Here is a 27,984-nt window from a genome sequence, read left to right as displayed (position 1 = left end):
TGAAGTCTAGCATTGGGGAAGCGGTGCACAGCTGGCGATGCTTCCGTACCAAAGAGCTGAGCGGCTGTGATTCGGAATCCGATGTCAGCGTCGAGGCTGCCACCGAAGAGGGATGCGAAGACCTTCGCTGTGGATGTGCAGTGCCGCCAGGTCGATACGTCAGTTGAGAGGACTGATATGGGTCTCCGTGACGGGTCCAATCCATGCAGCAGCGGCAATGCATTGGTTCTGCTTGGGGATGCACTACTAAGCCGAGTAGATGCGTTGGTTCTGCTCGGAGATGCAACGCTCAGCAGAGAAGATGCATTGGTTCCACTGGCAAGCACCTTAGTTCTACTTCCAAGGGCCCAGGAATGGGGTGGCAGTGCTTGGCAGAGTAGACTCACAGATGGCAGAGTCCATATTCAAATGGTTGAAAGCCTGTTATGTCCCTGAGGCTTCCGATCAGGATAGGTTACTCATACATGGACCTGGGAAACTTGAAAGCCCTGTAAAGTCTCTATGAGACGTTTCACTTTTTTCAAGGTCACCAAAGGAGCCCCGCATGGGGTGGGTGCTCTCTTTGTCTTCAGTGCAGCATTCACAAGTCAGCACCTCCTCAGTGTCACAAGTCAGCACCTCCTCAGGGTCACATGACAGCAGACTCCCAGGGGGATCCCTTTTACCACACATGCGCACAAGACAAACAGGCACATCCCAAGCTGCCTTCAGTGGTGGCTTTTGGTAAAGGAAGCCGTTAGCCTTCTAGTGCAGCAGTTCTTATCCTGTGGTATGGGGGAACCCGCTGTCACCCGTGCCTGCTCATGGGGTCCATTGCTGCTTAGAAAATGAAATAATATTACCAGATGAAAAAGTGTATATAAATAATGAAGCAAAATGTAGAAATTTAAAATGTAAAACATTCTGTATATATGAAGACATTTTAAATTGGAGGCTAAAAATTAAGTTGGCATCCGCAGATTGGTTCATGAGATCAGTGCAAGTGTGTCACACAGAATATAGGATTGACGACAGGTGGACTAAGCAGCATTAAGAAAACCTTCCCATGGTTTGATGAATGCTTGCTTCCCTGTCTTTGTGCATTGTTTTGTGATTCACATACTTAGACCGGGGTCCCAAGGTTTCAGTAATGACTTAGTGGGGGTCCTTGGATTTCAGTGATAATTCATGGGGGTCACCAGATTCCAGTAACGATTTAAAGGGGATCCACAGAAGTCAGAAGGTTACGAACCACTGTTATAGTACACTCTGGTCATGGGAGTTCATCTGCATGTTAGTTGCATAAGTGACCAGGAACACACACTAAAACAGTCTAAAAGGGAACATTGCAAGCTCAGAATTATAGTGTTAAATGTGATGTAAGCAATGGAAAGGAAGAACATAAACAAGGTACAGTATAGAGATGAAAGGGTGGATTCAGGTGGAGAGACCTTTAGAGGTCACATTTTAAAAGGAACTAAAAATAAGTTACATGGTTGCACCAAATAGAAACAAACAGTGATAAATGATGTGACTACAAGTGTGTTGCAGAGAACATTGTTGATTTTGCACAGAAAGTAGCTGAAGACAAGGTAGCAAGATGTAGTCAAGATATATATGGGGAGCAAGGGAGGTTTCATAGTTGCAGTGAAATTGGAGTGGGGTGGTTAAAACCAGTTTAAAAGCCAATAGATTATATATATATTCCAGGAGAATCAAAACAAAAAGGCCAAACTGTATCAAACAGTAATCATATAATCAACAATTAACGATGACTAACACCTAACTTTAAAAGCAACACACAGAACAGCAGACAAATGCATCGAGAAGAAACAGTAAGAAATAGAAGGCTGGTCTAACATTAATAAAATACCATGCCATTACAGGACTGGGATTAGGTAACGTTTAGTGAACTGTTTGTAATAAATACCAAAAAATTCATAATGCAACAAAGTTTGGATTGAAAATTCATCGCAGGTACAAGTTAAAATTGTAAATGGAGTGTGAGAAACTGGGTTACTGGTTGGCTGGGGTGTGAGCCCTGGCCAAGCAGCAACCACAATTATTGTCAGGGTAAGGCACAAGAAAACCCCAAATTAACTTGAGCTCATCCCCTTGGCAGCTTGGCACAGAGCAGTTAGGCTTAACTCAGAGGCAATGTGTAAAATATGTGTGCAACACTTCAAACAGTAAAACAGTGAGAACACACTACAAAGGGGGCCCACAGCAGAGTCAGAAAAATAGTCTAATTGTTAATAAATGAAACAAGACCAAAATGATGAAAATCCAATTGGTAGAACTGGTGATGTTGAATTTTAAGGTTTTTAGTCAAAATAGCACCAAAAAGCACAAAACTCTTATGGAGATACCTGGTTGCACCGGACCGGGCCAAAGTCACAAGTTCAGACCGACCATGTTGGAGCACGGGCAGGCAAGAGGGATCCAGTTAGGCCCGCTGAAATGAGGACCTTAAATCCTGTTTGCGGAGCATTTGGTGGATCCGCATTGAAGATGTGGCACGCAGGCAAAGCGAAGCATTGGGTCTGAGATGTGGCGGAGCTGTAATGCGAGGTCCTGCTGTATCGACATTGAGGATCTCGTCGACAGGGCTTGCGATGTGAAGTCTAGCATTGGGGAAGCGGTGCACAGCTGGCGATGCTTCCGTACCAAAGAGCTGAGCGGCTGTGATTCGGAATCCGATGTCAGCGTCGAGGCTGCCACCGAAGAGAGATGCGAAGACCTTCGCTGTGGATGTGCAGTGCCGCCAGGTCGATACGTCAGTTGAGAGGACTGATGTGGGTCTCCGTGACGGGTCCAATCCATGCAGCAGCGGCAATGCATTGGTTCTGCTTGGGGATGCACTACTAAGCCGAGTAGATGCGTTGGTTCTGCTCGGAGATGCAACGCTCAGCAGAGAAGATGCATTGGTTCCACTGGCAAGCACCTTAGTTCTACTTCCAAGGGCCCAGGAATGGGGTGGCAGTGCTTGGCAGAGTAGACTCACAGATGGCAGAGTCCATATTCAAATGGTTGAAAGCCTGTTATGTCCCTGAGGCTTCCGATCAGGATAGGTTACTCATACATGGACCTGGGAAACTTGAAAGCCCTGTAAAGTCTCTATGAGACGTTTCACTTTTTTCAAGGTCACCAAAGGAGCCCCGCATGGGGTGGGTGCTCTCTTTGTCTTCAGTGCAGCATTCACAAGTCAGCACCTCCTCAGTGTCACAAGTCAGCACCTCCTCAGGGTCACATGACAGCAGACTCCCAGGGGGATCCCTTTTACCACACATGCGCACAAGACAAACAGGCACATCCCAAGCTGCCTTCAGTGGTGGCTTTTGGTAAAGGAAGCCGTTAGCCTTCTAGTGCAGCAGTTCTTATCCTGTGGTATGGGGGAACCCGCTGTCACCCGTGCCTGCTCATGGGGTCCATGGCTGCTTAGAAAATGAAATAATATTACCAGATGAAAAAGTGTATATAAATAATGAAGCAAAATGTAGAAATTTAAAATGTAAAACATTCTGTATATATGAAGACATTTTAAGTAGGAGGCTAAAAATTAAGTTGGCATCCGCAGATTGGTTCATGAGATCAGTGCAAGTGTGTCACACAGAATATAGGATTGACGACAGGTGGACTAAGCAGCATTAAGAAAACCTTCCCATGGTTTGATGAATGCTTGCTTCCCTGTCTTTGTGCATTGTTTTGTGATTCACATACTTAGACCGGGGTCCCAAGGTTTCAGTAATGACTTAGTGGGGGTCCTTGGATTTCAGTGATAATTCATGGGGGTCACCAGATTCCAGTAACGATTTAAAGGGGATCCACAGAAGTCAGAAGGTTACGAACCACTGTTATAGTACACTCTGGTCATGGGAGTTCATCTGCATGTTAGTTGCATAAGTGACCAGGAACACACACTAAAACAGTCTAAAAGGGAACATTGCAAGCTCAGAATTATAGTGTTAAATGTGATGTAAGCAATGGAAAGGAAGAACATAAACAAGGTACAGTATAGAGATGAAAGGGTGGATTCAGGTGGAGAGACCTTTAGAGGTCACATTTTAAAAGGAACTAAAAATAAGTTACATGGTTGCACCAAATAGAAACAAACAGTGATAAATGATGTGACTACAAGTGTGTTGCAGAGAACATTGTTGATTTTGCACAGAAAGTAGCTGAAGACAAGGTAGCAAGATGTAGTCAAGATATATATGGGGAGCAAGGGAGGTTTCATAGTTGCAGTGAAATTGGAGTGGGGTGGTTAAAACCAGTTTAAAAGCCAATAGATTATATATATATTCCAGGAGAATCAAAACAAAAAGGCCAAACTGTATCAAACAGTAATCATATAATCAACAATTAACGATGACTAACACCTAACTTTAAAAGCAACACACAGAACAGCAGACAAATGCATCGAGAAGAAACAGTAAGAAATAGAAGGCTGGTCTAACATTAATAAAATACCATGCCATTACAGGACTGGGATTAGGTAACGTTTAGTGAACTATTTGTAATAAATACCAAAAATTCATAATGCAACAAAGTTTGGATTGAAAATTCATCGCAGGTACAAGTTAAAATTGTAAATGGAGTGTGAGAAACTGGGTTACTGGTTGGCTGGGGTGTGAGCCCTGGCCAAGCAGCAACCACAATTATTGTCAGGGTAAGGCACAAGAAAACCCCAAATTAACTTGAGCTCATCCCCTTGGCAGCTTGGCACAGAGCAGTTAGGCTTAACTCAGAGGCAATGTGTAAAATATGTGTGCAACACTTCAAACAGTAAAACAGTGAGAACACACTACAAAGGGGGCCCACAGCAGAGTCAGAAAAATAGTCTAATTGTTAATAAATGAAACAAGACCAAAATGATGAAAATCCAATTGGTAGAACTGGTGATGTTGAATTTTAAGGTTTTTAGTCAAAATAGCACCAAAAAGCACAAAACTCTTATGGAGATACCTGGTTGCACCGGACCGGGCCAAAGTCACAAGTTCAGACCGACCATGTTGGAGCACGGGCAGGCAAGAGGGATCCAGTTAGGCCCGCTGAAATGAGGACCTTAAATCCTGTTTGCGGAGCATTTGGTGGATCCGCATTGAAGATGTGGCACGCAGGCAAAGCGAAGCATTGGGTCTGAGATGTGGCGAAGCTGTAATGCGAGGTCCTGCTGTATCGACATTGAGGATCTCGTCGACAGGGCTTGCGATGTGAAGTCTAGCATTGGGGAAGCGGTGCACAGCTGGCGATGCTTCCGTACCAAAGAGCTGAGCGGCTGTGATTCGGAATCCGATGTCAGCGTCGAGGCTGCCACCGAAGAGAGATGCGAAGACCTTCGCTGTGGATGTGCAGTGCCGCCAGGTCGATATGTCAGTTGAGAGGACTGATGTGGGTCTCCGTGACGGGTCCAATCCATGCAGCAGCGGCAATGCATTGGTTCTGCTTGGGGATGCACTACTAAGCCGAGTAGATGCGTTGGTTCTGCTCGGAGATGCAACGCTCAGCAGAGAAGATGCATTGGTTCCACTGGCAAGCACCTTAGTTCTACTTCCAAGGGCCCAGGAATGGGGTGGCAGTGCTTGGCAGAGTAGACTCACAGATGGCAGAGTCCATATTCAAATGGTTGAAAGCCTGTTATGTCCCTGAGGCTTCCGATCAGGATAGGTTACTCATACATGGACCTGGGAAACTTGAAAGCCCTGTAAAGTCTCTATGAGACGTTTCACTTTTTTCAAGGTCACCAAAGGAGCCCCGCATGGGGTGGGTGCTCTCTTTGTCTTCAGTGCAGCATTCACAAGTCAGCACCTCCTCAGTGTCACAAGTCAGCACCTCCTCAGGGTCACATGACAGCAGACTCCCAGGGGGATCCCTTTTACCACACATGCGCACAAGACAAACAGGCACATCCCAAGCTGCCTTCAGTGGTGGCTTTTGGTAAAGGAAGCCGTTAGCCTTCTAGTGCAGCAGTTCTTATCCTGTGGTATGGGGGAACCCGCTGTCACCCGTGCCTGCTCATGGGGTCCATGGCTGCTTAGAAAATGAAATAATATTACCAGATGAAAAAGTGTATATAAATAATGAAGCAAAATGTAGAAATTTAAAATGTAAAACATTCTGTATATATGAAGACATTTTAAATTGGAGGCTAAAAATTACGTTGGCATCCGCAGATTGGTTCATGAGATCAGTGCACGTGTGTCACACAGAATATAGGATTGACGACAGGTGGACTAAGCAGCATTAAGAAAACCTTCCCATGGTTTGATGAATGCTTGCTTCCCTGTCTTTGTGCATTGTTTTGTGATTCACATACTTAGACCGGGGTCCCAAGGTTTCAGTAATGACTTAGTGGGGGTCCTTGGATTTCAGTGATAATTCATGGTGGTCACCAGATTCCAGTAACGATTTAAAGGGGATCCACAGAAGTCAGAAGGTTACGAACCACTGTTATAGTACACTCTGGTCATGGGAGTTCATCTGCATGTTAGTTGCATAAGTGACCAGGAACACACACTAAAACAGTCTAAAAGGGAACATTGCAAGCTCAGAATTATAGGGTTAAATGTGATGTAAGCAATGGAAAGGAAGAACATAAACAAGGTACAGTATAGAGATGAAAGGGTGGATTCAGGTGGAGAGACCTTTAGAGGTCACATTTTAAAAGGAACTAAAAATAAGTTACATGGTTGCACCAAATAGAAACAAACAGTGATAAATGATGTGACTACAAGTGTGTTGCAGAGAACATTGTTGATTTTGCACAGAAAGTAGCTGAAGACAAGGTAGCAAGATGTAGTCAAGATATATATGGGGAGCAAGGGAGGTTTCATAGTTGCAGTGAAATTGGAGTGGGGTGGTTAGAACCAGTTTAAAAGCCAATAGATTATATATATATTCCAGGAGAATCAAAACAAAAAGGCCAAACTGTATCAAACAGTAATCATATAATCAACAATTAACGATGACTAACACCTAACTTTAAAAGCAACACACAGAACAGCAGACAAATGCATCGAGAAGAAACAGTAAGAAATAGAAGGCTGGTCTAACATTAATAAAATACCATGCCATTACAGGACTGGGATTAGGTAACGTTTAGTGAACTGTTTGTAATAAATACCAAAAAATTCATAATGCAACAAAGTTTGGATTGAAAATTCATCGCAGGTACAAGTTAAAATTGTATATGGAGTGTGAGAAACTGGGTTACTGGTTGGCTGGGGTGTGAGCCCTGGCCAAGCAGCAACCACAATTATTGTCAGGGTAAGGCACAAGAAAACCCCAAATTAACTTGAGCTCATCCCCTTGGCAGCTTGGCACAGAGCAGTTAGGCTTAACTCAGAGGCAATGTGTAAAATATGTGTGCAACACTTCAAACAGTAAAACAGTGAGGACACACTACAAAGGGGCCCCACAGCAGAGTCAGAAAAATAGTCTAATTGTTAATAAATGAAACAAGACCAAAATGATGAAAATCCAATTGGTAGAACTGGTGATGTTGAATTTTAAGGTTTTTAGTCAAAATAGCACCAAAAAGCACAAAACTCTTATGGAGATACCTGGTTGCACCGGACCGGGCCAAAATCACAAGTTCAGACCGACCATGTTGGAGCACGGGCAGGCAAGAGGGATCCAGTTAGGCCCGCTGAAATGAGGACCTTAAATCCTGTTTGCGGAGCATTTGGTGGATCCGCATTGAAGATGTGGCACGCAGGCAAAGCGAAGCATTGGGTCTGAGATCTGGCGAAGCTGTAATGCGAGGTCCTGCTGTATCGACATTGAGTATCTCGTCGACAGGGCTTGTGATGTGAAGTCTAGCATTGGGGAAGCGGTGCACAGCTGGCGATGCTTCCGTACCAAAGAGCTGAGCGGCTGTGATTCGGAATCCGATGTCAGCGTCGAGGCTGCCACCGAAGAGAGATGCGAAGACCTTCGCTGTGGATGTGCAGTGCCGCCAGGTCGATGCGTCAGTTACGAGGACTGATGTGGGTCTCCGTGACGGGTCCAATCCATGCAGCAGCGGCAATGCATTGGTTCTGCTTGGGGATGCACTACTAAGCCGAGTAGATGCGTTGGTTCTGCTCGGAGATGCAACGCTCAGCAGAGAAGATGCATTGGTTCCACTGGCAAGCACCTTAGTTCTACTTCCAAGGGCCCAGGAATGGGGTGGCAGTGCTTGGCAGAGTAGACTCACAGATGGCAGAGTCCATATTCAAATGGTTGAAAGCCTGTTATGTCCCTGAGGCTTCCGATCAGGATAGGTTACTCATACATGGACCTGGGAAACTTGAAAGCCCTGTAAAGTCTCTATGAGACGTTTCACTTTTTTCAAGGTCACCAAAGGAGCCCCGCATGGGGTGGGTGCTCTCTTTGTCTTCAGTGCAGCATTCACAAGTCAGCACCTCCTCAGTGTCACAAGTCAGCACCTCCTCAGGGTCACATGACAGCAGACTCCCAGGGGGATCCCTTTTACCACACATGCGCACAAGACAAACAGGCACATCTCAAGCTGCCTTCAGTGGTGGCTTTTGGTAAAGGAAGCCGTTAGCCTTCTAGTGCAGCAGTTCTTATCCTGTGGTATGGGGGAACCCGCTGTCACCCATGCCTGCTCATGGGGTCCATGGCTGCTTAGAAAATGAAATAATATTACCAGATGAAAAAGTGTATATAAATAATGAAGCAAAATGTAGAAATTTAAAATGTAAAACATTCTGTATATATGAAGACATTTTAAATTGGAGGCTAAAAATTAAGTTGGCATCCACAGATTTGTTCATGAGATCAGTGCAAGTGTGTCACACAGAATATAGGATTGACGACAGGTGGACTAAGCAGCATTAAGAAAACCTTCCCATGGTTTGATGAATGCTTGCTTCCCTGTCTTTGTGCATTGTTTTGTGATTCACATACTTAGACCGGGGTCCCAAGGTTTCAGTAATGACTTAGTGGGGGTCCTTGGATTTCAGTGATAATTCATGGGGGTCACCAGATTCCAGTAACGATTTAAAGGGGATCCACAGAAGTCAGAAGGTTACGAACCACTGTTATAGTACACTCTGGTCATGGGAGTTCATCTGCATGTTAGTTGCATAAGTGACCAGGAACACACACTAAAACAGTCTAAAAGGGAACATTGCAAGCTCAGAATTATAGTGTTAAATGTGATGTAAGCAATGGAAAGGAAGAACATAAACAAGGTACAGTATAGAGATGAAAGGGTGGATTCAGGTGGAGAGACCTTTAGAGGTCACATTTTAAAAGGAACTAAAAATAAGTTACATGGTTGCACCAAATAGAAACAAACAGTGATAAATGATGTGACTACAAGTGTGTTGCAGAGAACATTGTTGATTTTGCACAGAAAGTAGCTGAAGACAAGGTAGCAAGATGTAGTCAAGATATATATGGGGAGCAAGGGAGGTTTCATAGTTGCAGTGAAATTGGAGTGGGGTGGTTAAAACCAGTTTAAAAGCCAATAGATTATATATATATTCCAGGAGAATCAAAACAAAAAGGCCAAACTGTATCAAACAGTAATCATATAATCAACAATTAACGATGACTAACACCTAACTTTAAAAGCAACACACAGAACAGCAGACAAATGCATCGAGAAGAAACAGTAAGAAATAGAAGGCTGGTCTAACATTAATAAAATACCATGCCATTACAGGACTGGGATTAGGTAACGTTTAGTGAACTATTTGTAATAAATACCAAAAAATTCATAATGCAACAAAGTTTGGATTGAAAATTCATCGCAGGTACAAGTTAAAATTGTAAATGGAGTGTGAGAAACTGGGTTACTGGTTGGCTGGGGTGTGAGCCCTGGCCAAGCAGCAACCACAATTATTGTCAGGGTAAGGCACAAGAAAACCCCAAATTAACTTGAGCTCATCCCCTTGGCAGCTTGGCACAGAGCAGTTAGGCTTAACTCAGAGGCAATGTGTAAAATATGTGTGCAACACTTCAAACAGTAAAACAGTGAGAACACACTACAAAGGGGGCCCACAGCAGAGTCAGAAAAATAGTCTAATTGTTAATAAATGAAACAAGACCAAAATGATGAAAATCCAATTGGTAGAACTGGTGATGTTGAATTTTAAGGTTTTTAGTCAAAATAGCACCAAAAAGCACAAAACTCTTATGGAGATACCTGGTTGCACCGGACCGGGCCAAAGTCACAAGTTCAGACCGACCATGTTGGAGCACGGGCAGGCAAGAGGGATCCAGTTAGGCCCGCTGAAATGAGGACCTTAAATCCTGTTTGCGGAGCATTTGGTGGATCCGCATTGAAGATGTGGCACGCAGGCAAAGCGAAGCATTGGGTCTGAGATGTGGCGAAGCTGTAATGCGAGGTCCTGCTGTATCGACATTGAGGATCTCGTCGACAGGGCTTGCGATGTGAAGTCTAGCATTGGGGAAGCGGTGCACAGCTGGCGATGCTTCCGTACCAAAGAGCTGAGCGGCTGTGATTCGGAATCCGATGTCAGCGTCGAGGCTGCCACCGAAGAGAGATGCGAAGACCTTCGCTGTGGATGTGCAGTGCCGCCAGGTCGATATGTCAGTTGAGAGGACTGATGTGGGTCTCCGTGACGGGTCCAATCCATGCAGCAGCGGCAATGCATTGGTTCTGCTTGGGGATGCACTACTAAGCCGAGTAGATGCGTTGGTTCTGCTCGGAGATGCAACGCTCAGCAGAGAAGATGCATTGGTTCCACTGGCAAGCACCTTAGTTCTACTTCCAAGGGCCCAGGAATGGGGTGGCAGTGCTTGGCAGAGTAGACTCACAGATGGCAGAGTCCATATTCAAATGGTTGAAAGCCTGTTATGTCCCTGAGGCTTCCGATCAGGATAGGTTACTCATACATGGACCTGGGAAACTTGAAAGCCCTGTAAAGTCTCTATGAGACGTTTCACTTTTTTCAAGGTCACCAAAGGAGCCCCGCATGGGGTGGGTGCTCTCTTTGTCTTCAGTGCAGCATTCACAAGTCAGCACCTCCTCAGTGTCACAAGTCAGCACCTCCTCAGGGTCACATGACAGCAGACTCCCAGGGGGATCCCTTTTACCACACATGCGCACAAGACAAACAGGCACATCCCAAGCTGCCTTCAGTGGTGGCTTTTGGTAAAGGAAGCCGTTAGCCTTCTAGTGCAGCAGTTCTTATCCTGTGGTATGGGGGAACCCGCTGTCACCCGTGCCTGCTCATGGGGTCCATGGCTGCTTAGAAAATGAAATAATATTACCAGATGAAAAAGTGTATATAAATAATGAAGCAAAATGTAGAAATTTAAAATGTAAAACATTCTGTATATATGAAGACATTTTAAATTGGAGGCTAAAAATTACGTTGGCATCCGCAGATTGGTTCATGAGATCAGTGCACGTGTGTCACACAGAATATAGGATTGACGACAGGTGGACTAAGCAGCATTAAGAAAACCTTCCCATGGTTTGATGAATGCTTGCTTCCCTGTCTTTGTGCATTGTTTTGTGATTCACATACTTAGACAGGGGTCCCAAGGTTTCAGTAATGACTTAGTGGGGGTCCTTGGATTTCAGTGATAATTCATGGGGGTCACCAGATTCCAGTAACGATTTAAAGGGGATCCACAGAAGTCAGAAGGTTACGAACCACTGTTATAGTACACTCTGGTCATGGGAGTTCATCTGCATGTTAGTTGCATAAGTGACCAGGAACACACACTAAAACAGTCTAAAAGGGAACATTGCAAGCTCAGAATTATAGGGTTAAATGTGATGTAAGCAATGGAAAGGAAGAACATAAACAAGGTACAGTATAGAGATGAAAGGGTGGATTCAGGTGGAGAGACCTTTAGAGGTCACATTTTAAAAGGAACTAAAAATAAGTTACATGGTTGCACCAAATAGAAACAAACAGTGATAAATGATGTGACTACAAGTGTGTTGCAGAGAACATTGTTGATTTTGCACAGAAAGTAGCTGAAGACAAGGTAGCAAGATGTAGTCAAGATATATATGGGGAGCAAGGGAGGTTTCATAGTTGCAGTGAAATTGGAGTGGGGTGGTTAAAACCAGTTTAAAAGCCAATAGATTATATATATATTCCAGGAGAATCAAAACAAAAAGGCCAAACTGTATCAAACAGTAATCATATAATCAACAATTAACGATGACTAACACCTAACTTTAAAAGCAACACACAGAACAGCAGACAAATGCATCGAGAAGAAACAGTAAGAAATAGAAGGCTGGTCTAACATTAATAAAATACCATGCCATTACAGGACTGGGATTAGGTAACGTTTAGTGAACTGTTTGTAATAAATACCAAAAAATTCATAATGCAACAAAGTTTGGATTGAAAATTCATCGCAGGTACAAGTTAAAATTGTATATGGAGTGTGAGAAACTGGGTTACTGGTTGGCTGGGGTGTGAGCCCTGGCCAAGCAGCAACCACAATTATTGTCAGGGTAAGGCACAAGAAAACCCCAAATTAACTTGAGCTCATCCCCTTGGCAGCTTGGCACAGAGCAGTTAGGCTTAACTCAGAGGCAATGTGTAAAATATGTGTGCAACACTTCAAACAGTAAAACAGTGAGAACACACTACAAAGGGGCCCCACAGCAGAGTCAGAAAAATAGTCTAATTGTTAATAAATGAAACAAGACCAAAATGATGAAAATCCAATTGGTAGAACTGGTGATGTTGAATTTTAAGGTTTTTAGTCAAAATAGCACCAAAAAGCACAAAACTCTTATGGAGATACCTGGTTGCACCGGACCGGGCCAAAATCACAAGTTCAGACCGACCATGTTGGAGCACGGGCAGGCAAGAGGGATCCAGTTAGGCCCGCTGAAATGAGGACCTTAAATCCTGTTTGCGGAGCATTTGGTGGATCCGCATTGAAGATGTGGCACGCAGGCAAAGCGAAGCATTGGGTCTGAGATCTGGCGAAGCTGTAATGCGAGGTCCTGCTGTATCGACATTGAGGATCTCGTCGACAGGGCTTGTGATGTGAAGTCTAGCATTGGGGAAGCGGTGCACAGCTGGCGATGCTTCCGTACCAAAGAGCTGAGCGGCTGTGATTCGGAATCCGATGTCAGCGTCGAGGCTGCCACCGAAGAGAGATGCGAAGACCTTCGCTGTGGATGTGCAGTGCCGCCAGGTCGATGCGTCAGTTACGAGGACTGATGTGGGTCTCCGTGACGGGTCCAATCCATGCAGCAGCGGCAATGCATTGGTTCTGCTTGGGGATGCACTACTAAGCCGAGTAGATGCGTTGGTTCTGCTCGGAGATGCAACGCTCAGCAGAGAAGATGCATTGGTTCCACTGGCAAGCACCTTAGTTCTACTTCCAAGGGCCCAGGAATGGGGTGGCAGTGCTTGGCAGAGTAGACTCACAGATGGCAGAGTCCATATTCAAATGGTTGAAAGCCTGTTATGTCCCTGAGGCTTCCGATCAGGATAGGTTACTCATACATGGACCTGGGAAACTTGAAAGCCCTGTAAAGTCTCTATGAGACGTTTCACTTTTTTCAAGGTCACCAAAGGAGCCCCGCATGGGGTGGGTGCTCTCTTTGTCTTCAGTGCAGCATTCACAAGTCAGCACCTCCTCAGTGTCACAAGTCAGCACCTCCTCAGGGTCACATGACAGCAGACTCCCAGGGGGATCCCTTTTACCACACATGCGCACAAGACAAACAGGCACATCCCAAGCTGCCTTCAGTGGTGGCTTTTGGTAAAGGAAGCCGTTAGCCTTCTAGTGCAGCAGTTCTTATCCTGTGGTATGGGGGAACCCGCTGTCACCCGTGCCTGCTCATGGGGTCCATGGCTGCTTAGAAAATGAAATAATATTACCAGATGAAAAAGTGTATATAAATAATGAAGCAAAATGTAGAAATTTAAAATGTAAAACATTCTGTATATATGAAGACATTTTAAATTGGAGGCTAAAAATTAAGTTGGCATCCACAGATTTGTTCATGAGATCAGTGCAAGTGTGTCACACAGAATATAGGATTGACGACAGGTGGACTAAGCAGCATTAAGAAAACCTTCCCATGGTTTGATGAATGCTTGCTTCCCTGTCTTTGTGCATTGTTTTGTGATTCACATACTTAGACCGGGGTCCCAAGGTTTCAGTAATGACTTAGTGGGGGTCCTTGGATTTCAGTGATAATTCATGGGGGTCACCAGATTCCAGTAACGATTTAAAGGGGATCCACAGAAGTCAGAAGGTTATGAACCACTGTTATAGTACACTCTGGTCATGGGAGTTCATCTGCATGTTAGTTGCATAAGTGACCAGGAACACACACTAATACAGTCTAAAAGGGAACATTGCAAGCTCAGAATTATAGGGTTAAATGTGATGTAAGCAATGGAAAGGAAGAACATAAACAAGGTACAGTATAGAGATGAAATGGTGGATTCAGGTGGAGAGACCTTTAGAGGTCACATTTTAAAAGGAACTAAAAATAAGTTACATGGTTGCACCAAATAGAAACAAACAGTGATAAATGATGTGACTACAAGTGTGTTGCAGAGAACATTGTTGATTTTGCACAGAAAGTAGCTGAAGACAAGGTAGCAAGATGTAGTCAAGATATATATGGGGAGCAAGGGAGGTTTCATAGTTGCAGTGAAATTGGAGTGGGGTGGTTAAAACCAGTTTAAAAGCCAATAGATTATATATATATTCCAGGAGAATCAAAACAAAAAGGCCAAACTGTATCAAACAGTAATCATATAGTCAACAATTAACGATGACTAACACCTAACTTTAAAAGCAACACACAGAACAGCAGACAAATGCATCGAGAAGAAACAGTAAGAAATAGAAGGCTGGTCTAACATTAATAAAATACCATGCCATTACAGAACTGGGATTAGGTAATGTTTAGTGAACTGTTTGTAATAAATACCAAAAAATTCATAATGCAACAAAGTTTGGATTGACAATTCATCGCAGGTACAAGTTAAAATTGTAAATGGAGTGTGAGAAACTGGGTTACTGGTTGGCTGGGGTGTGAGCCCTGGCCAAGCAGCAACCACAATTATTGTCAGGGTAAGGCACAAGAAAACCCCAAATTAACTTGAGCTCATCCCCTTGGCAGCTTGGCACAGAGCAGTTAGGCTTAACTCAGAGGCAATGTGTAAAATATGTGTGCAACACTTCAAACAGTAAAACAGTGAGAACACACTACAAAGGGGCCCCACAGCAGAGTCAGAAAAATAGTCTAATTGTTAATAAATGAAACAAGACCAAAATGATGAAAATCCAATTGGTAGAACTGGTGATGTTGAATTTTAAGGTTTTTAGTCAAAATAGCACCAAAAAGCACAAAACTCTTATGGAGATACCTGGTTGCACCGGACCGGGCCAAAGTCACAAGTTCAGACCAACCATGTTGGAGCACGGGCAGGCAAGAGGGATCCAGTTAGGCCCGCTGAAAAGAGGACCTTAAATCCTGTTTGCGGAGCATTTGGTGGATCCGCATTGAAGATGTGGCACGCAGGCAAAGCAAAGCATTGGGTCTGAGATGTGGCGAAGCTGTAATGCGAGGTCCTGCTGTATCGACATTGAGGATCTCGTCGACAGGGCTTGCGATGTGAAGTCTAGCATTGGGGAAGCGGTGCACAGCTGGCGATGCTTCCGTACCAAAGAGCTGAGCGGCTGTGATTCGGAATCCGATGTCAGCGTCGAGGCTGCCACCGAAGAGAGATGCGAAGACCTTCGCTGTGGATGTGCAGTGCCGCCAGGTCGATGCGTCAGTTACGAGGACTGATGTGGGTCTCCGTGACGGGTCCAATCCATGCAGCAGCGGCAATGCATTGGTTCTGCTTGGGGATGCACTACTAAGCCGAGTAGATGCGTTGGTTCTGCTCGGAGATGCAACGCTCAGCAGAGAAGATGCATTGGTTCCACTGGCAAGCACCTTAGTTCTACTTCCAAGGGCCCAGGAATGGGGTGGCAGTGCTTGGCAGAGTAGACTCACAGATGGCAGAGTCCATATTCAAATGGTTGAAAGCCTGTTATGTCCCTGAGGCTTCCGATACGGAGGCCAGCCAATTAGCCCTTGGAGTCACTCTGGATTCAAGAGATGAAGGTTCAGTCCTTCTCACCCAGACAAATGGGCAGCAGGCAACAGATCAGCACTCATAAAGCAGGAGTCCAGGAGAGTGTAGTTCAGAAGAGTGGCAGTCCTTCAGTAGCACAGCAGACCTTCTTCCAGGCAGAGTATCAACAAGTCCAAAAGTAGTAGTGTGAAAAGCTGGTCTGGTATATGATGTACACTTATGTAAGTGGACACCTTACACCAGTCCAGACAACCCATATAGTGATTTGAGAGGTCTTAGACAACCTTAGAAAGCTCTCTAAGTGGTAGATGTGGAGAGCAGATTTCAGGCTTAGTCCAGAAGCAGTGTAAAGCAGCTTGTTTTACCAGAATGAAATCTTATAGTATAGATAAATCGAAAAAGAACCGCACAAAGTATTTATAGAAATATGTATTTATTATATAATACTCTCTAACACATACAAATATCTCCTACCCGGAGATATACACAATACTTTGCAAAGAAACACAGTACATAGCACATAATACACATGGGACCCCAGAGGGGACCAAACCATATACTAAGAAAGTGGTATAAGAACCACGACTCAAGTTATGATGATGTTAAGAGGATGTAGAAGTGCTGGGGGCCCAAGGAACCACCCAGGGTGAGAGACTGGGAGCCCCACAGAGGTTGGGTGCAGTGTGGGAACACAACTGCGTTCTCCGTACAAGTGTACATGTAAATCGCGGTTGAATTATTAAAGATTAAGGGCCCTTCCCAGTGGACCCTGAAGTAACCTGATAGAAGAAAGAAGGTTGGAGAGCCACCCCACCCATGGATCCCCTAGTACCCACATTACCTACACCTGGGAAGCCGGATGAATAAGTGTGAAGTAGTGTTGGAAACTGCAGTCAAACCCAATGGAGGACTTCAGGAAAGTGCCGCTGCCAAAGCGGGAGAAAGTGTCCAGTGGAATCCGAAGGTGGATTTAAGTTGAGAGGTACCTGTAGGCAGAGGGGACAGAGTCTATGTCACTCAGAAGTGACCAGGAGACTTGGAAGCCGAATGACCTCCGATGTCGGGTGTTGCAGGAGAGTTGACGAGGACCTTGACTCTGCAGCTGTGGGGACCAGGTAACACTGTGAATGTCCAGGAGCCATGCTCGAGCTGTCCCACAAAGGATGTCGAGTGCTGATGGGTCGGTGTCCGACGGGAGCACCAACAAGCCATGTCAAATGCAACCAATGCAGGAGCTGAAGAAAGAGCAATGTCCGGACCAGCAAGGTCCAGGGGACTCACCACAAGCAGGAGAGTCAGGGCAATCCCTGTGCTATTAGGGGAGCTCAAGAGAAGCGAAGGTGACCCTCAAATGAACCCACAGGCTGGAGGCACTGGAGTCGCGAGAGGACCTCAAGCAGTTCACCACAAGATGCAGGCCACGATGCACATAATGCTGGTCAAAGAAGATGCTCGAGGATGGGGCTACCTGGAGCCTGAGGATCTTCTTGGAGGGAAGTCAACAAGCTTTTGAAACTGCAATTTGATGCGGTGCACTGGGGTCCAGTTATTGCAGCCCCAACGAGGGATACTGGCATCAAACTTGGTGAGAGGGCAGGGCAGGCCTCAGGAGTTGTGGAAAACCACCACCTGTGTTGCAGAACCTTTCGGAGTCTGGAGGAACTCAGGATCAGCAGACCAGTTGACTTAGCTGCGGTGCCTGCCGATGCAGGGGAGTGACTCCTTCAGTCCAAGGGAGATTCCTTCAGGTGCCTTTGATGCCCACAGGCCTTGGAAGGTTCCTGTGTGGTGCACAGGCACAGACGATGCAGTAGTCAGAAAGGGAGACAAAGTCGAGTCCAAACGAAGTCCAGAGTCCAGAGTGCCCAGACGGTAGGAGAAGTGGTGTCTGATCCGAATCTTATTCCACGACGAATCTAGGGACATACACCCAGGTAAGCCCTTAAGTACCCTAGGGAAAGGGTTGGGATGATTCAGGGGACCCCCCCAGGGGAGGGTCTGGACAATGGGGAGGTTACTCCCATGTCCATTGTCCAGTTTTGCGCCAGAGCAGGAGCCAGCGGCTCCTATGTCTGGTTTGAAGTTTACTATGCATGGAGACACCAAATGTGCCCCTCAAGCAGACTGAGTGGCCCTGGCAAATGCACCCACCCTGCCTCAATATACAAAATCCTGTCTGGAAGGTGGTCACACCTCCCTCTGACAGGATGCCTATTGTTCTGCCTTCCCCTGCTCGAGCTGGGCTCAGCTGCAGGAGGGCAGAATTGTGTCTCTGGTCGGAAGCAACCATTTTGTGCTGTCCGGGTCAGGAAGACTGGTACTGGGGACATGGAGAGCCTAACAGAGGGCTATTCCAGTGCTTGGAATCATACCTCCCACACATTCATGGTGTGGGAGGTTACATTTCAACATGATTGATACCAAACATGATAGAATTAGTTGCAGCCATATTCGAAATGTTCATCGCATAATTACGCGGTGCCCCTTTATATGGTATATGGCTGCTTCACTGACAACCAGGGAGAATGGATTCCGTATATTGCTGGGGTGTCCTACTCATGCAGGGACACCCCCTCATTTAGAACTACGCGACCTGCCTTCAGGATTGTAAATGCCTGCTAAAGGGTTGCCCTATATCTTTAGTAAGTGGTGCTAGCACCAGATTACACAGGCTGCAATGGCAGGCCTTTCGTTCTATTTTGAATGGTCTCCCATGGGTGGCATAATGCATGCTTCAGCCCATGGCGGACCTCTGGGGTACCTATGGCATGGGTACCTTAGTACCATATACTAGGGACTTATAAGGGTACCCCAGTATCCAAGATGGGATGTACCTAAATATTTACCATAACAATTTTAGGGAGAAAGCAGATAGATGATCCCAGTCAGACTAGTCAGAAACAGCTTAGCACCAGGCAGAAAGTGAGGGTAACCATAGAAGCAGATCCTACTTTCCTACAGATGGTGTCCGAGGTTTTTATTTTATACACAGTTGTGCCTTTGAAGCTTCTAGAGGCAGCCTTTGAAGTGCACAGATGCCTTGTCTTCCCTGCATTGGCTCCAGAATAACTACATGGGGTATGCAGTCCTTTGTGTGGAGACAGGACACAGCCTCTTCATATGTGAGGCTCAGTCCAGCTCCTTCCTCCCATCCTGCCAATAATAGGCCATCCAGTCACACCTATGCTTCCGTTGCATGTGGCTGTTTAGGAGGAGTACTCAAAGCCCAACTGATAACTACACCTTGTCATGTGACCAGAGACAAGCTGCAGGTACCAAATTGCAAAGGCAAGAAAATGCCAACTTTCTAACATTGGCATTTTCAGAATTACCATTTAAAATCCAACTTTACCCGCAGGTGTCGTTCCAACCTGGTCACTCTCTGATCTGTTGGCATCTGTTACTGTAAGAAATTGGCATGTTGGTTGACTATGGTGTAAGCCGTGGTCAAGCAGCAACCACATTCCTTTTCAGGGTAAGGCACAAGTAAACCTCAAATAAATCAGTGCTCATCCCCATGGTAGCTTGGCACAGAGCAATCAGGCTTGATTTGGAGGCAATTTGTAAAGTATTCCTGCAACACTTCAAACATTAAAACAGTGACAACTTCACACACAAAAGTTCCCACACCAGGTTAGAAAAATAAATCTTAATTAATAAATACAACGAAACCAAAGCAACAAAAACCCAATTAGTAGGACCAGAGATATTGAATTTGTGTTTATAGAAAATTGTGCCAAAAGGCGTAAAGCACCAACCGTGAAAAACTGGTCATGCTGAACTGGGACAAAGTCAGAAGTTCAAGCCGACTGTGATGGAGTGTGGGCTGGATACAGCGACCCAGTTAGGCTCACTGAACAAAAGTAACTTTAATGCTGGTTTGCAGAGAGTTGCGTGGAACTGTGTTGAAGATACATTGTGCAGCCAAGGCGATGCTTCGGTTCCCTAAAGCTGTGAGGCTGTGATATGGAGTCTGGCCTTGCTGTTGAGACTCCCATCAATGAGAGATGAGGGCTTGCACCAAGGATGCATTGTGCAATGGCAATTCTGAAGGTGATGTAGGCTGTGGCAGCAATGCCAGTGTTTGCGGTGGTCCAATCCACGCAGCAACAGAGTTGCATTGGTTGCGCTCAGAGGTGCGCTGTGCAGCAGAGTTGATACCTCGGTTCTGCTGGTACCACAGAGGATTGAAAAGCACCTTGGGCCCATTTCCAAAGGTCCAGGACTGGGGTGGAACCACTTGGCAGGGAGGACTCACAGATGGTAGAATCCTAGATGCAAGGTGGTTGGAAGCCTGTTATGTCTCTGAGGCTTCAGATTAGGAGGCCCCAAATAGCCCTTAGAGTCACTTTGGGTTCTGGTTTCAAGAGATGAAGGTCCAGTCCTTCTCACCCAGGCAAGAGGGCAGCAGGTCAGCACAGCAGGCCAGCATTTCCTTCAGAGCAGCAGTCCAGCAGAGTGGGAGTCCTTGTAGCAGCACATCAGTCTTTCTTCCTGGCAGAGTATCCAGAGGTCCAGAAGTGTACTGAAGTGGTGGTGTCTGAGGTTTTTCTTTTATACACAGTTGTGCGTTTTAAGTGGAGAGAAGCTTCTAGAGGCTGGCCTTTGAAGTGTTATGTTATGTGATGTTCTGTTAATATCATTTATAATGTGCTCAGCTACTCAAGAGTGTCCCGGCGCAAAAGCCAAATGATGGAGGGAAGGAGCTGGACAGAGTGGCAAATTTATACAAACAGCCAAGTTTTTAACAATTTCCTGAACAAACGTGGATTAGTAGTGTTCCGTAGTGTGTAAGGCAGAGTGTTCCAGGCTTGCGCCGCCTTGAACGACAGAGATCTGCCCCCCACTCTTATCAGACAGAACCGAGGGATCTTTGCCAGCCGCTGAGAGGCTGAACACAACAGTCTTTGTGGCATATAGAAGCTGAAGCTATTCCTCAAATACGATGGACCCAAGCAATGGAGGGCTGCATGGTAACACAGAATTGATCTCGGACATGTATTTTACAAAACGGGCGTCCATCTGAGCTGAGTCGCCCTTCATACACTTCTCTACAGCTTCTTGGCATGTCCGGACATTCAGGATCTGCCAAATATAGCGATTTTCCTTTGGTAGCAAGCGTACTCTCAATCATGTGAGCTAAGCAGATCAAGTTATCTTTGATGTGGCAGCCCTTTTGGAAGCCGGTTTGAGTGAAGAGTATTAATTTGCGGTCTTCCACCCAGGTAGTCAGTTCTTGTAGTTAAACATTTGCATATGCCTTGCCTTCCACATCAAGGAGGGCGATCATCTGGTAATTGTCGGAATTGGACCGCGGGTCTTTTTTGTGGATGGGGACGAGAAGAGAGCCTCGCCAGGAGTCCGGAATGGGCCCACCCATTCTGTTTGCCTCAAATAAGGTGGCCAGCAGTATGGCCCACTTATAGGTGGATGCTTTGTATATCTGTGTTTGTATACCATTTGAGCCCAGTGCCCCACCTGGGCACATTTTCTTTATTATAACTGCAACTTGGTTTGGAGTTATCTTAATAGTGGACGCCAATCTGAGATGAGAGTTAGTACGGTTAAGACTGAAAAGGCTGGGGCAGTTGGTCCTGGCTGGGTCTACATAGAGTGCTTCAATGTAGGCCTTCCATTCAGCAGGGGAGATGTTTGTTACAGTAGGGAGTTGGGCAGATCTAACACCCTTATTTACCCAGCTCCAGAATCTTCTTTGATTCTTTGATTTTATGATTTCATGGGCGGTTGCCCAATGATGTTCTTCTTTCATTCTCTGGGAGGTTAACCTTGCCTTTCTGTATTCCTTGTGAGTGATCGATATCTTATCTCACAAGGATTTGAAATCTGTGTCGTTGTAGGCCCGCCTGCGCAATAAGTTAGTTAATTTGTGCTTAATGTTCATTGTAAGTTGCTTATGCTCAGAGAGGTAGGGTGTGATTGAAGTAGGGTTGTTTGGCCTTTTAATTAACTTTGTGGCTAAGTTTTCTCTGAGGTCCACCACAGCCATTTCGCACGTCAATGCAGTCAATTGGTCACTGGACTCCTGTTTCAATTTGACCAAAAGGTCATCCACCTTCTCTTCAATTATTTCCTGGTTATCCATTGTCCACCATAGTTTTCTTACAAGCTCCAAATTTGATTCTTTCCCAATCAGATGGATTTTTGGGTGGTAACACTGCCGGGATGAAACTTTGCACGTTCAGATGGCATGATCACTTTCCGGTGAAGGAGTTACCACAAATTCCTGCACAAGGTGAAAGTGGGCAACCGAGATCCATATATAGTCCAGAGTGGCCATTCTAGAGGAGGATACATGGGTATACACAGCCGGCAAGTCCGAATAGAGTCTTCCATTTAAGATGCGGGGACCTAGTTGGTTTAAGTACTCTGCCATCTTTGTCCCTTGACCTTCCTTCCGTTGGTACTGAGACCTTATCCCCGGGATGGCCCACATTTGATTATCCAATGAGGACTGAAGGGAAAGATCCGGGCCTGTCTCCATTAGGCTGGCGTTAAAATCTCCCATTATTAGCCACTTATTGTTTGGGTGATGGGAGGAGATGTCTCTCATGGCAGGGAGCATTTTACTCAATGTTGCCTCTTGCTTGATTTTTAAGGGATGTAGATAGATACAGCCAAGGATCGTAGTTTGATGTTTCAATTTGTTCTTTTCCAAACACTGTGACTGGATTTTAATAAAGATATAGTCTCCTTGCCCTTTACAAAGTAGGGAAACTTTTGCGACCAGGTTGTTCCTCACAGCAATCATCACTCCTCCTGATGCGTGGCCACCTACTTGAGATGCTATTGCGTGGGACTCATAGACGGTGAAGTCCTTCCAGGCAGTTTTTTCCAAGGACCAAGTTTCTTGCAAGGCAATGATGTCATGATTCTTCAGGAAAAAGGTAGTTGATCTTTCAGTTTTTTCCTTTGTTAGTCCACGGATGTTCCAGGAACAGATTCTAAGATGATGAGCGAAATCCTGGTTGATTATCTGTTCGATCGAGGTGTTCTGTGCTTTACCCTAAGGCCTGGGAGAGCCAGGACCAACTGTGGAAGTTCTGGCATTTGAAAGCACATTGACAAGGGCCTCCTGCTTTAGATGCACTTGTAGCAGATTCTCTTTCCAGGACGTTGTTTGGGTTCCTGCTAAGGAGCAACACAAAACTGAAATAGGTTGCTGGGTAATTGTATTGTTGTTAGGTACATTTTTTTTGTTGTTGGCCGTTGAAGGGTTGACTGCTCTGTCCTTTAAGAAAGCCAGATACTTGGCCTTGGACACAGGATTGATCTGAAAGCCCCAGTCACTCAGTCGATTTTGGTTATTCATTAGTACAGAGGCCGTGTCTTTATTATGAAAGGTTATTACCGTGGCCTTGTTTGTCTGGCCCTGTTCTGGGGCGACAAAAGCCACACTTTCGATGTCCATTGTTTTTATGTTTTCTAGTCCCGGAAGGTGCAGACACAACTTTAGAATATTTGCTCAGTTGAAGGTGTGCCATTTCCCTTGAGATATATACTCTGAGTATGGTAATAATTTGGACCCTTCTTGGGACAGCTGGGTTGAATCTGCGATGTTTAATGTAGTTTTATTCTGCTGTAAAAACAACAGTTGACAGACAGAATGCAGAACAATGTCATACATTCACCCCAGTACAGAGATCTGGGACTAAATCCATCGTTTTTTTGCTCGCCATTCCAGTTTGAACCCAGCCATATGCAAATCTGTCTTGACCCTGTGCCTCATGGGAACAGTTCAGCCTGAACTGCCAAGCCAGGTCCTCCCTGTCGTGTCTTCGTAGCGCCAATGACGACAGACACGATAGGTTTACTTCAGGACTCTTTATTTCCCTGTCCTTACACCAGCGTGGCCCTACTCTCACTGCCCTTCCTCTGTACCCGCTCCGCCCCTTCCTGTCGGGGCAGTCCTCCTCTTACTCCACCCACTACACTCCGCCCACACAACCACTAGACCACCTCATCTCTACATCTCCCCCTTTGTTAGCAAATGAAGTGAGTCACCAAAGAGTTACATCTCTTCAATCAACCGCTTGGGCTGGCGGATTGTTTGTCGTGGTCTAAGTGTACGTCCTTCAAGCGCTACAGTGGCGCCGGCGCCGGGTTCCTGTCCCGGGTGACTGTCGCTTTCGCTCTGTGCTTCTGACTGTCGAGTTCGTGGTGGTGTCATTCGCGACTCAAGCGTCTCTTGCAGAGCTGGACTGCACTTCTGAAAGTGGGACACGTTTCGGGTTACGCGCCTGTTGTCCGACTCCGCTGTCAGCATGGTGCCTTTCTGTCGAATGACTGTTAGAGGTTCCGCTCTGAATTTGCTATCCGTCTTCTTGCATTGCTCCTGCTTGACGACCACGCAATCTCCTTCGTGGAATGACAGGGAACGAGCTCGTCTTCTGCCATCCGCATACGTCTTCATGTTTTCTTTGCGAGCTTTGTCAGTGGCTTCCACTTCCCGATGGACGCGGCTGGGGGAAATGGGTCGTAGTGCTCCCTCCCAGGTGGGTATCCGTGTTCTGACTGGGCGTCCCAGCATGAGCGTGGCTGGGCATTTGCCTGTGGTGGTATGCGGTGTCGTCCGGTATGCTCGGAGTACATCGTTGAGTGCCACTTGCGGGTCTTTCTTGTCCAGAGCAGCCTGCTGGAATGTCTTTTTGAGGGTGGCCATGAATCTTTCAGCTGTGCCGTTGGCCTGCGGCCATAGCGGTGTTACCCGTCGGTGTCGCACATTCATAAGTGTCAGGAAGTCACTGAATTCCCGGCCATTGAAAGGGGGACCATTGTCCGTTTTCACCTCTGTGGGTATTCCCCAGGCTGCAAAGACTTCGTCCAGGACGGTGAGCGTGGCGGCCGCATTGGTGGATGGCACGAACCGGGCGATGGGGAATCGCGAGTATTCATCTATTATGACCAATACATACTTGCCCGACGGCATGGGGCCATAGAAATCCATTGCTAGTTCTTGCCATACTCCTGGCGGTAGAGGCGTCATCTGGAGTGGGGCTGGCGGGTCTCCTTGCCTTACCACTTGGCATTGCAGACAGTCTTTCAGAGTGTGCTCTACCATTTTGTCTAGGAAAGGGAACCAGACGCGTTCACGAAGGGCCCTTTTCGTTGTGACCACTCCTCGATGACTTTCGTGTGCCAGGTTGACGACTCCTTGCCTCAGTTGCTGAGGAATGACAATTCGGTGATCCCGTAACAATAGGCCGTCCGTTGTAACTGATAGTTCCTCACACACATTCCGGAATGCTTGCCACTCCTGGCGCTTCGTTGTGTCACCGCTCTCGTCCTCCGAGTCTTCGTGCCGCCACCGGTTTGTTCGAACTCTTCGAATCACCTGTTGCAACATTGTATCTTGCTGGGTGGCGTCCAGGATGGCCTCTAGGGGGACCGCTGGTGGCCGCGCCTGATCCACTACAAAGTGGATGTATTCATCTGCCATGGACGGTGTGGGACACTGTGAGTCTTCCGGGTGACGCGACATATAGTCGGCCGGGTTGGCTGCCTTCCCCGGCTTGTGCACAATGGTGAACGTGTATTCCTGCAGACGGAGTCCCCACCGTTCAATGCGGGGCGGCATTTTGGACCGAGGATTGCCATAGATGGTGACGAGCGCTTGGTGGTCCGTCACCATGGTGAAATGTTTTCCGTAGATAAACACGTGGAAGTGTTCGCACGCCCACACCACCGCAAGGCTTTCCTTTTCCGGTTGGGAGTAGGCCTTCTCTGTGTCGGAAAGGCTCCGGCTGGCGTGGGCCACTATGTGTCGTTGGTCCGTGTCTTTGTCGTATTGGGCCAGGATGGCACCCAGCCCGACGGGGCTTGCGTCCACGGTTATTTCGGTTTTACGATCTGGGCTGAAGTACGCCAGGCTCTCCACCGTGCCCACGGCCCTCTTTATGTCTTGGAATGCTCGCTCGCATTCGGACGTCCACTCAAACACTTGTCCCTGTTTGGTCAGTGCGCGAAGAGGGTGGCTGAGTGTGGCGTAGTCCTTGATGTATCTTGAACAGTAGCTCGCCATGCCTAGGAAGGACCGCACATCACTGACGTCAAGTGGACTCCTGGTGTTGTTCAGAGTACTCACTTTGTCAGGGTCTGGTTGCATTCCGGCTCCAGAAAAGATGTGGCCAAAGAATTTTAGTTGCGACTGGTGAAACTCGCACTTCTCTCTGTTGAGCGTGAGGTTTGCTTCTAGGAGGGCATGGCAAACCCTGTCCAGGGCCGTGTCGTGGACTTGGATGTTTGCCCCGTAGACTAAAATGTCATCGCTGTAGTTCAGCGTGTTCGGGATGTGGTGGATTGTTTGTCTGATAGCCTCTTGAAATATCTCGGCGGCTGATGAGATGCCAAAGTTTAGCCTCTTATATCTGAACAACCCTAGGTGCGTTGCAAACGTCGTGATATATCGGGAGCTTTCGTGGAGTTCCAACTGGTGGTAGCCCTTGTTGAGGTCCAGTTTAGAAAACACCCTCGCCCCGTTGAGGGCGGCTATCATGTCGCTTAAATGGGGTCCTGGATGGCGCTCTCTCTCAATGGCGGTGTTGGGCATCCTCATGTCCACACAGAGTCGGACCTTCCCTGGTGTACCTTTCTTCGGTACGATCACTACCGGAGATACCCACGGCGTGGCGCCCTCTGTCCGTTCGATGATGTCGGCATCCAGCAGATCTTGTAGCTCATCCTCCACCGCTTGCTGAAGGTGGAACGGTACTTTCCTCGGGTGTTGGGCAACCGGGCGGACCTGGTCATTTATGTGGAGGCGAATCTGGCCTCTGTTCATTTTGCCGAGCCCGGAAAACAGCTTCGGGAACTTGTGTATGGTGTCGTTGTCACTGTTGACGCGGTACAGAATCTCAACCAGTTTTAACCGTTCAGCTGTTGGTAAGCTGAGGAGACAGTCTGCTTCCGGCCCCTCGATGACATGAATCACAGCTGGAATAGATGTTGCTTGATGCCTCAGTGTCGTTGAAAACTTCCCAAGACATGGGAGCGGCTTCCTGGACATCCAGGTGTAGACACGGACATGTGCTGGAATGAGCCGAGGCCGAGGGTTCATCTTCTTATACTCCGTCACTGGGATGTAGTTAAGGGATGCCCCACTGTCCATCACAAACTTCGTGGGATGCGTGCCTACGCTGATGTCCAGCCGAGGGTATTTTTTAAGCTGGTCTGGATCGGCAATCATGTTAGCATATTCCACGGAATATTCTTGATCACTTGATGGTTATTCAAAGTCTCTAGATGGTGATCTTCTGGACCACCTTGAAGACCGCGACTCCCTGCTGGACTGGGAGGATTTGGAGGAAGACTTCCGGCGGTCACGCACCGCTTGTGCGTGATGGCGGCGCGTCTCGCCTCTTGGCAACCTCGTGGAGTCTTTCTCTTTCTCCCGGCGGTATTCCCCGCACATGGTCTCAAAGTGATTATTTCGGCCACACTTGTGGCACTGCTGCCCCAGGGCCGGGCATGCTCCGATGTGTGGGAAGTCGTATCCGCATCGGTAGCACCTTCGCAGTGGCACCTTTTTCCCATGATCCTGGCGCCTGCTCCTCCTCCCCGATTCAGGTCGTCGATGGCCAGGGCGGCGGTGTCTCGAAGGCGGCCGGGCGTGTCGCTCCCGCTCTCTTGATCCCCGGCGGGGGCGTTCAGTGCGTACCTGACAGGCCAGCTCCTTGCGTTCCACGCGTCCCGCCTCCATTGACTTGGCCTGCTCTTCAGTCTGATCGTGGAGTCTCGTGATCTCTTCTATTTCATCTAAGGTGTGGCTCTTCTTCAGTAATTTCCTGCGTAGTGTCTCTGACTGACAGCCGTCAATCACACGCAGCCGTATGGCGTCGTCCGTCGAGAAAGCGTCGAACTCGCAGTGGCGCGCCAATCGCCGCAACCGTGTGATGTATGAACCCATGACCTCATCTTT

At 46.9% G+C, this 27,984-nt stretch overlaps 1 protein-coding gene across 1 annotated transcript in view; it reads left to right on the top strand.

Annotated features, from left to right (window-relative positions):
• The window catches only part of LOC146839613 (uncharacterized), a 133,180-nt gene that overhangs the window by 7,716 nt on the left and 97,480 nt on the right, over window positions 1-27,984 (top strand). The window lies entirely within an intron of this gene.

Source organism: Triturus cristatus, chromosome 4_1 (genome assembly GCF_964204655.1).
Source record: "Triturus cristatus chromosome 4_1, aTriCri1.1, whole genome shotgun sequence".
In the NCBI taxonomy this organism is placed as follows: Eukaryota; Metazoa; Chordata; class Amphibia; order Caudata; family Salamandridae; genus Triturus; species Triturus cristatus.
Note: the sequence above shows the minus strand (reverse complement) of the source record. Positions and strands in the feature narration are given on the sequence as shown.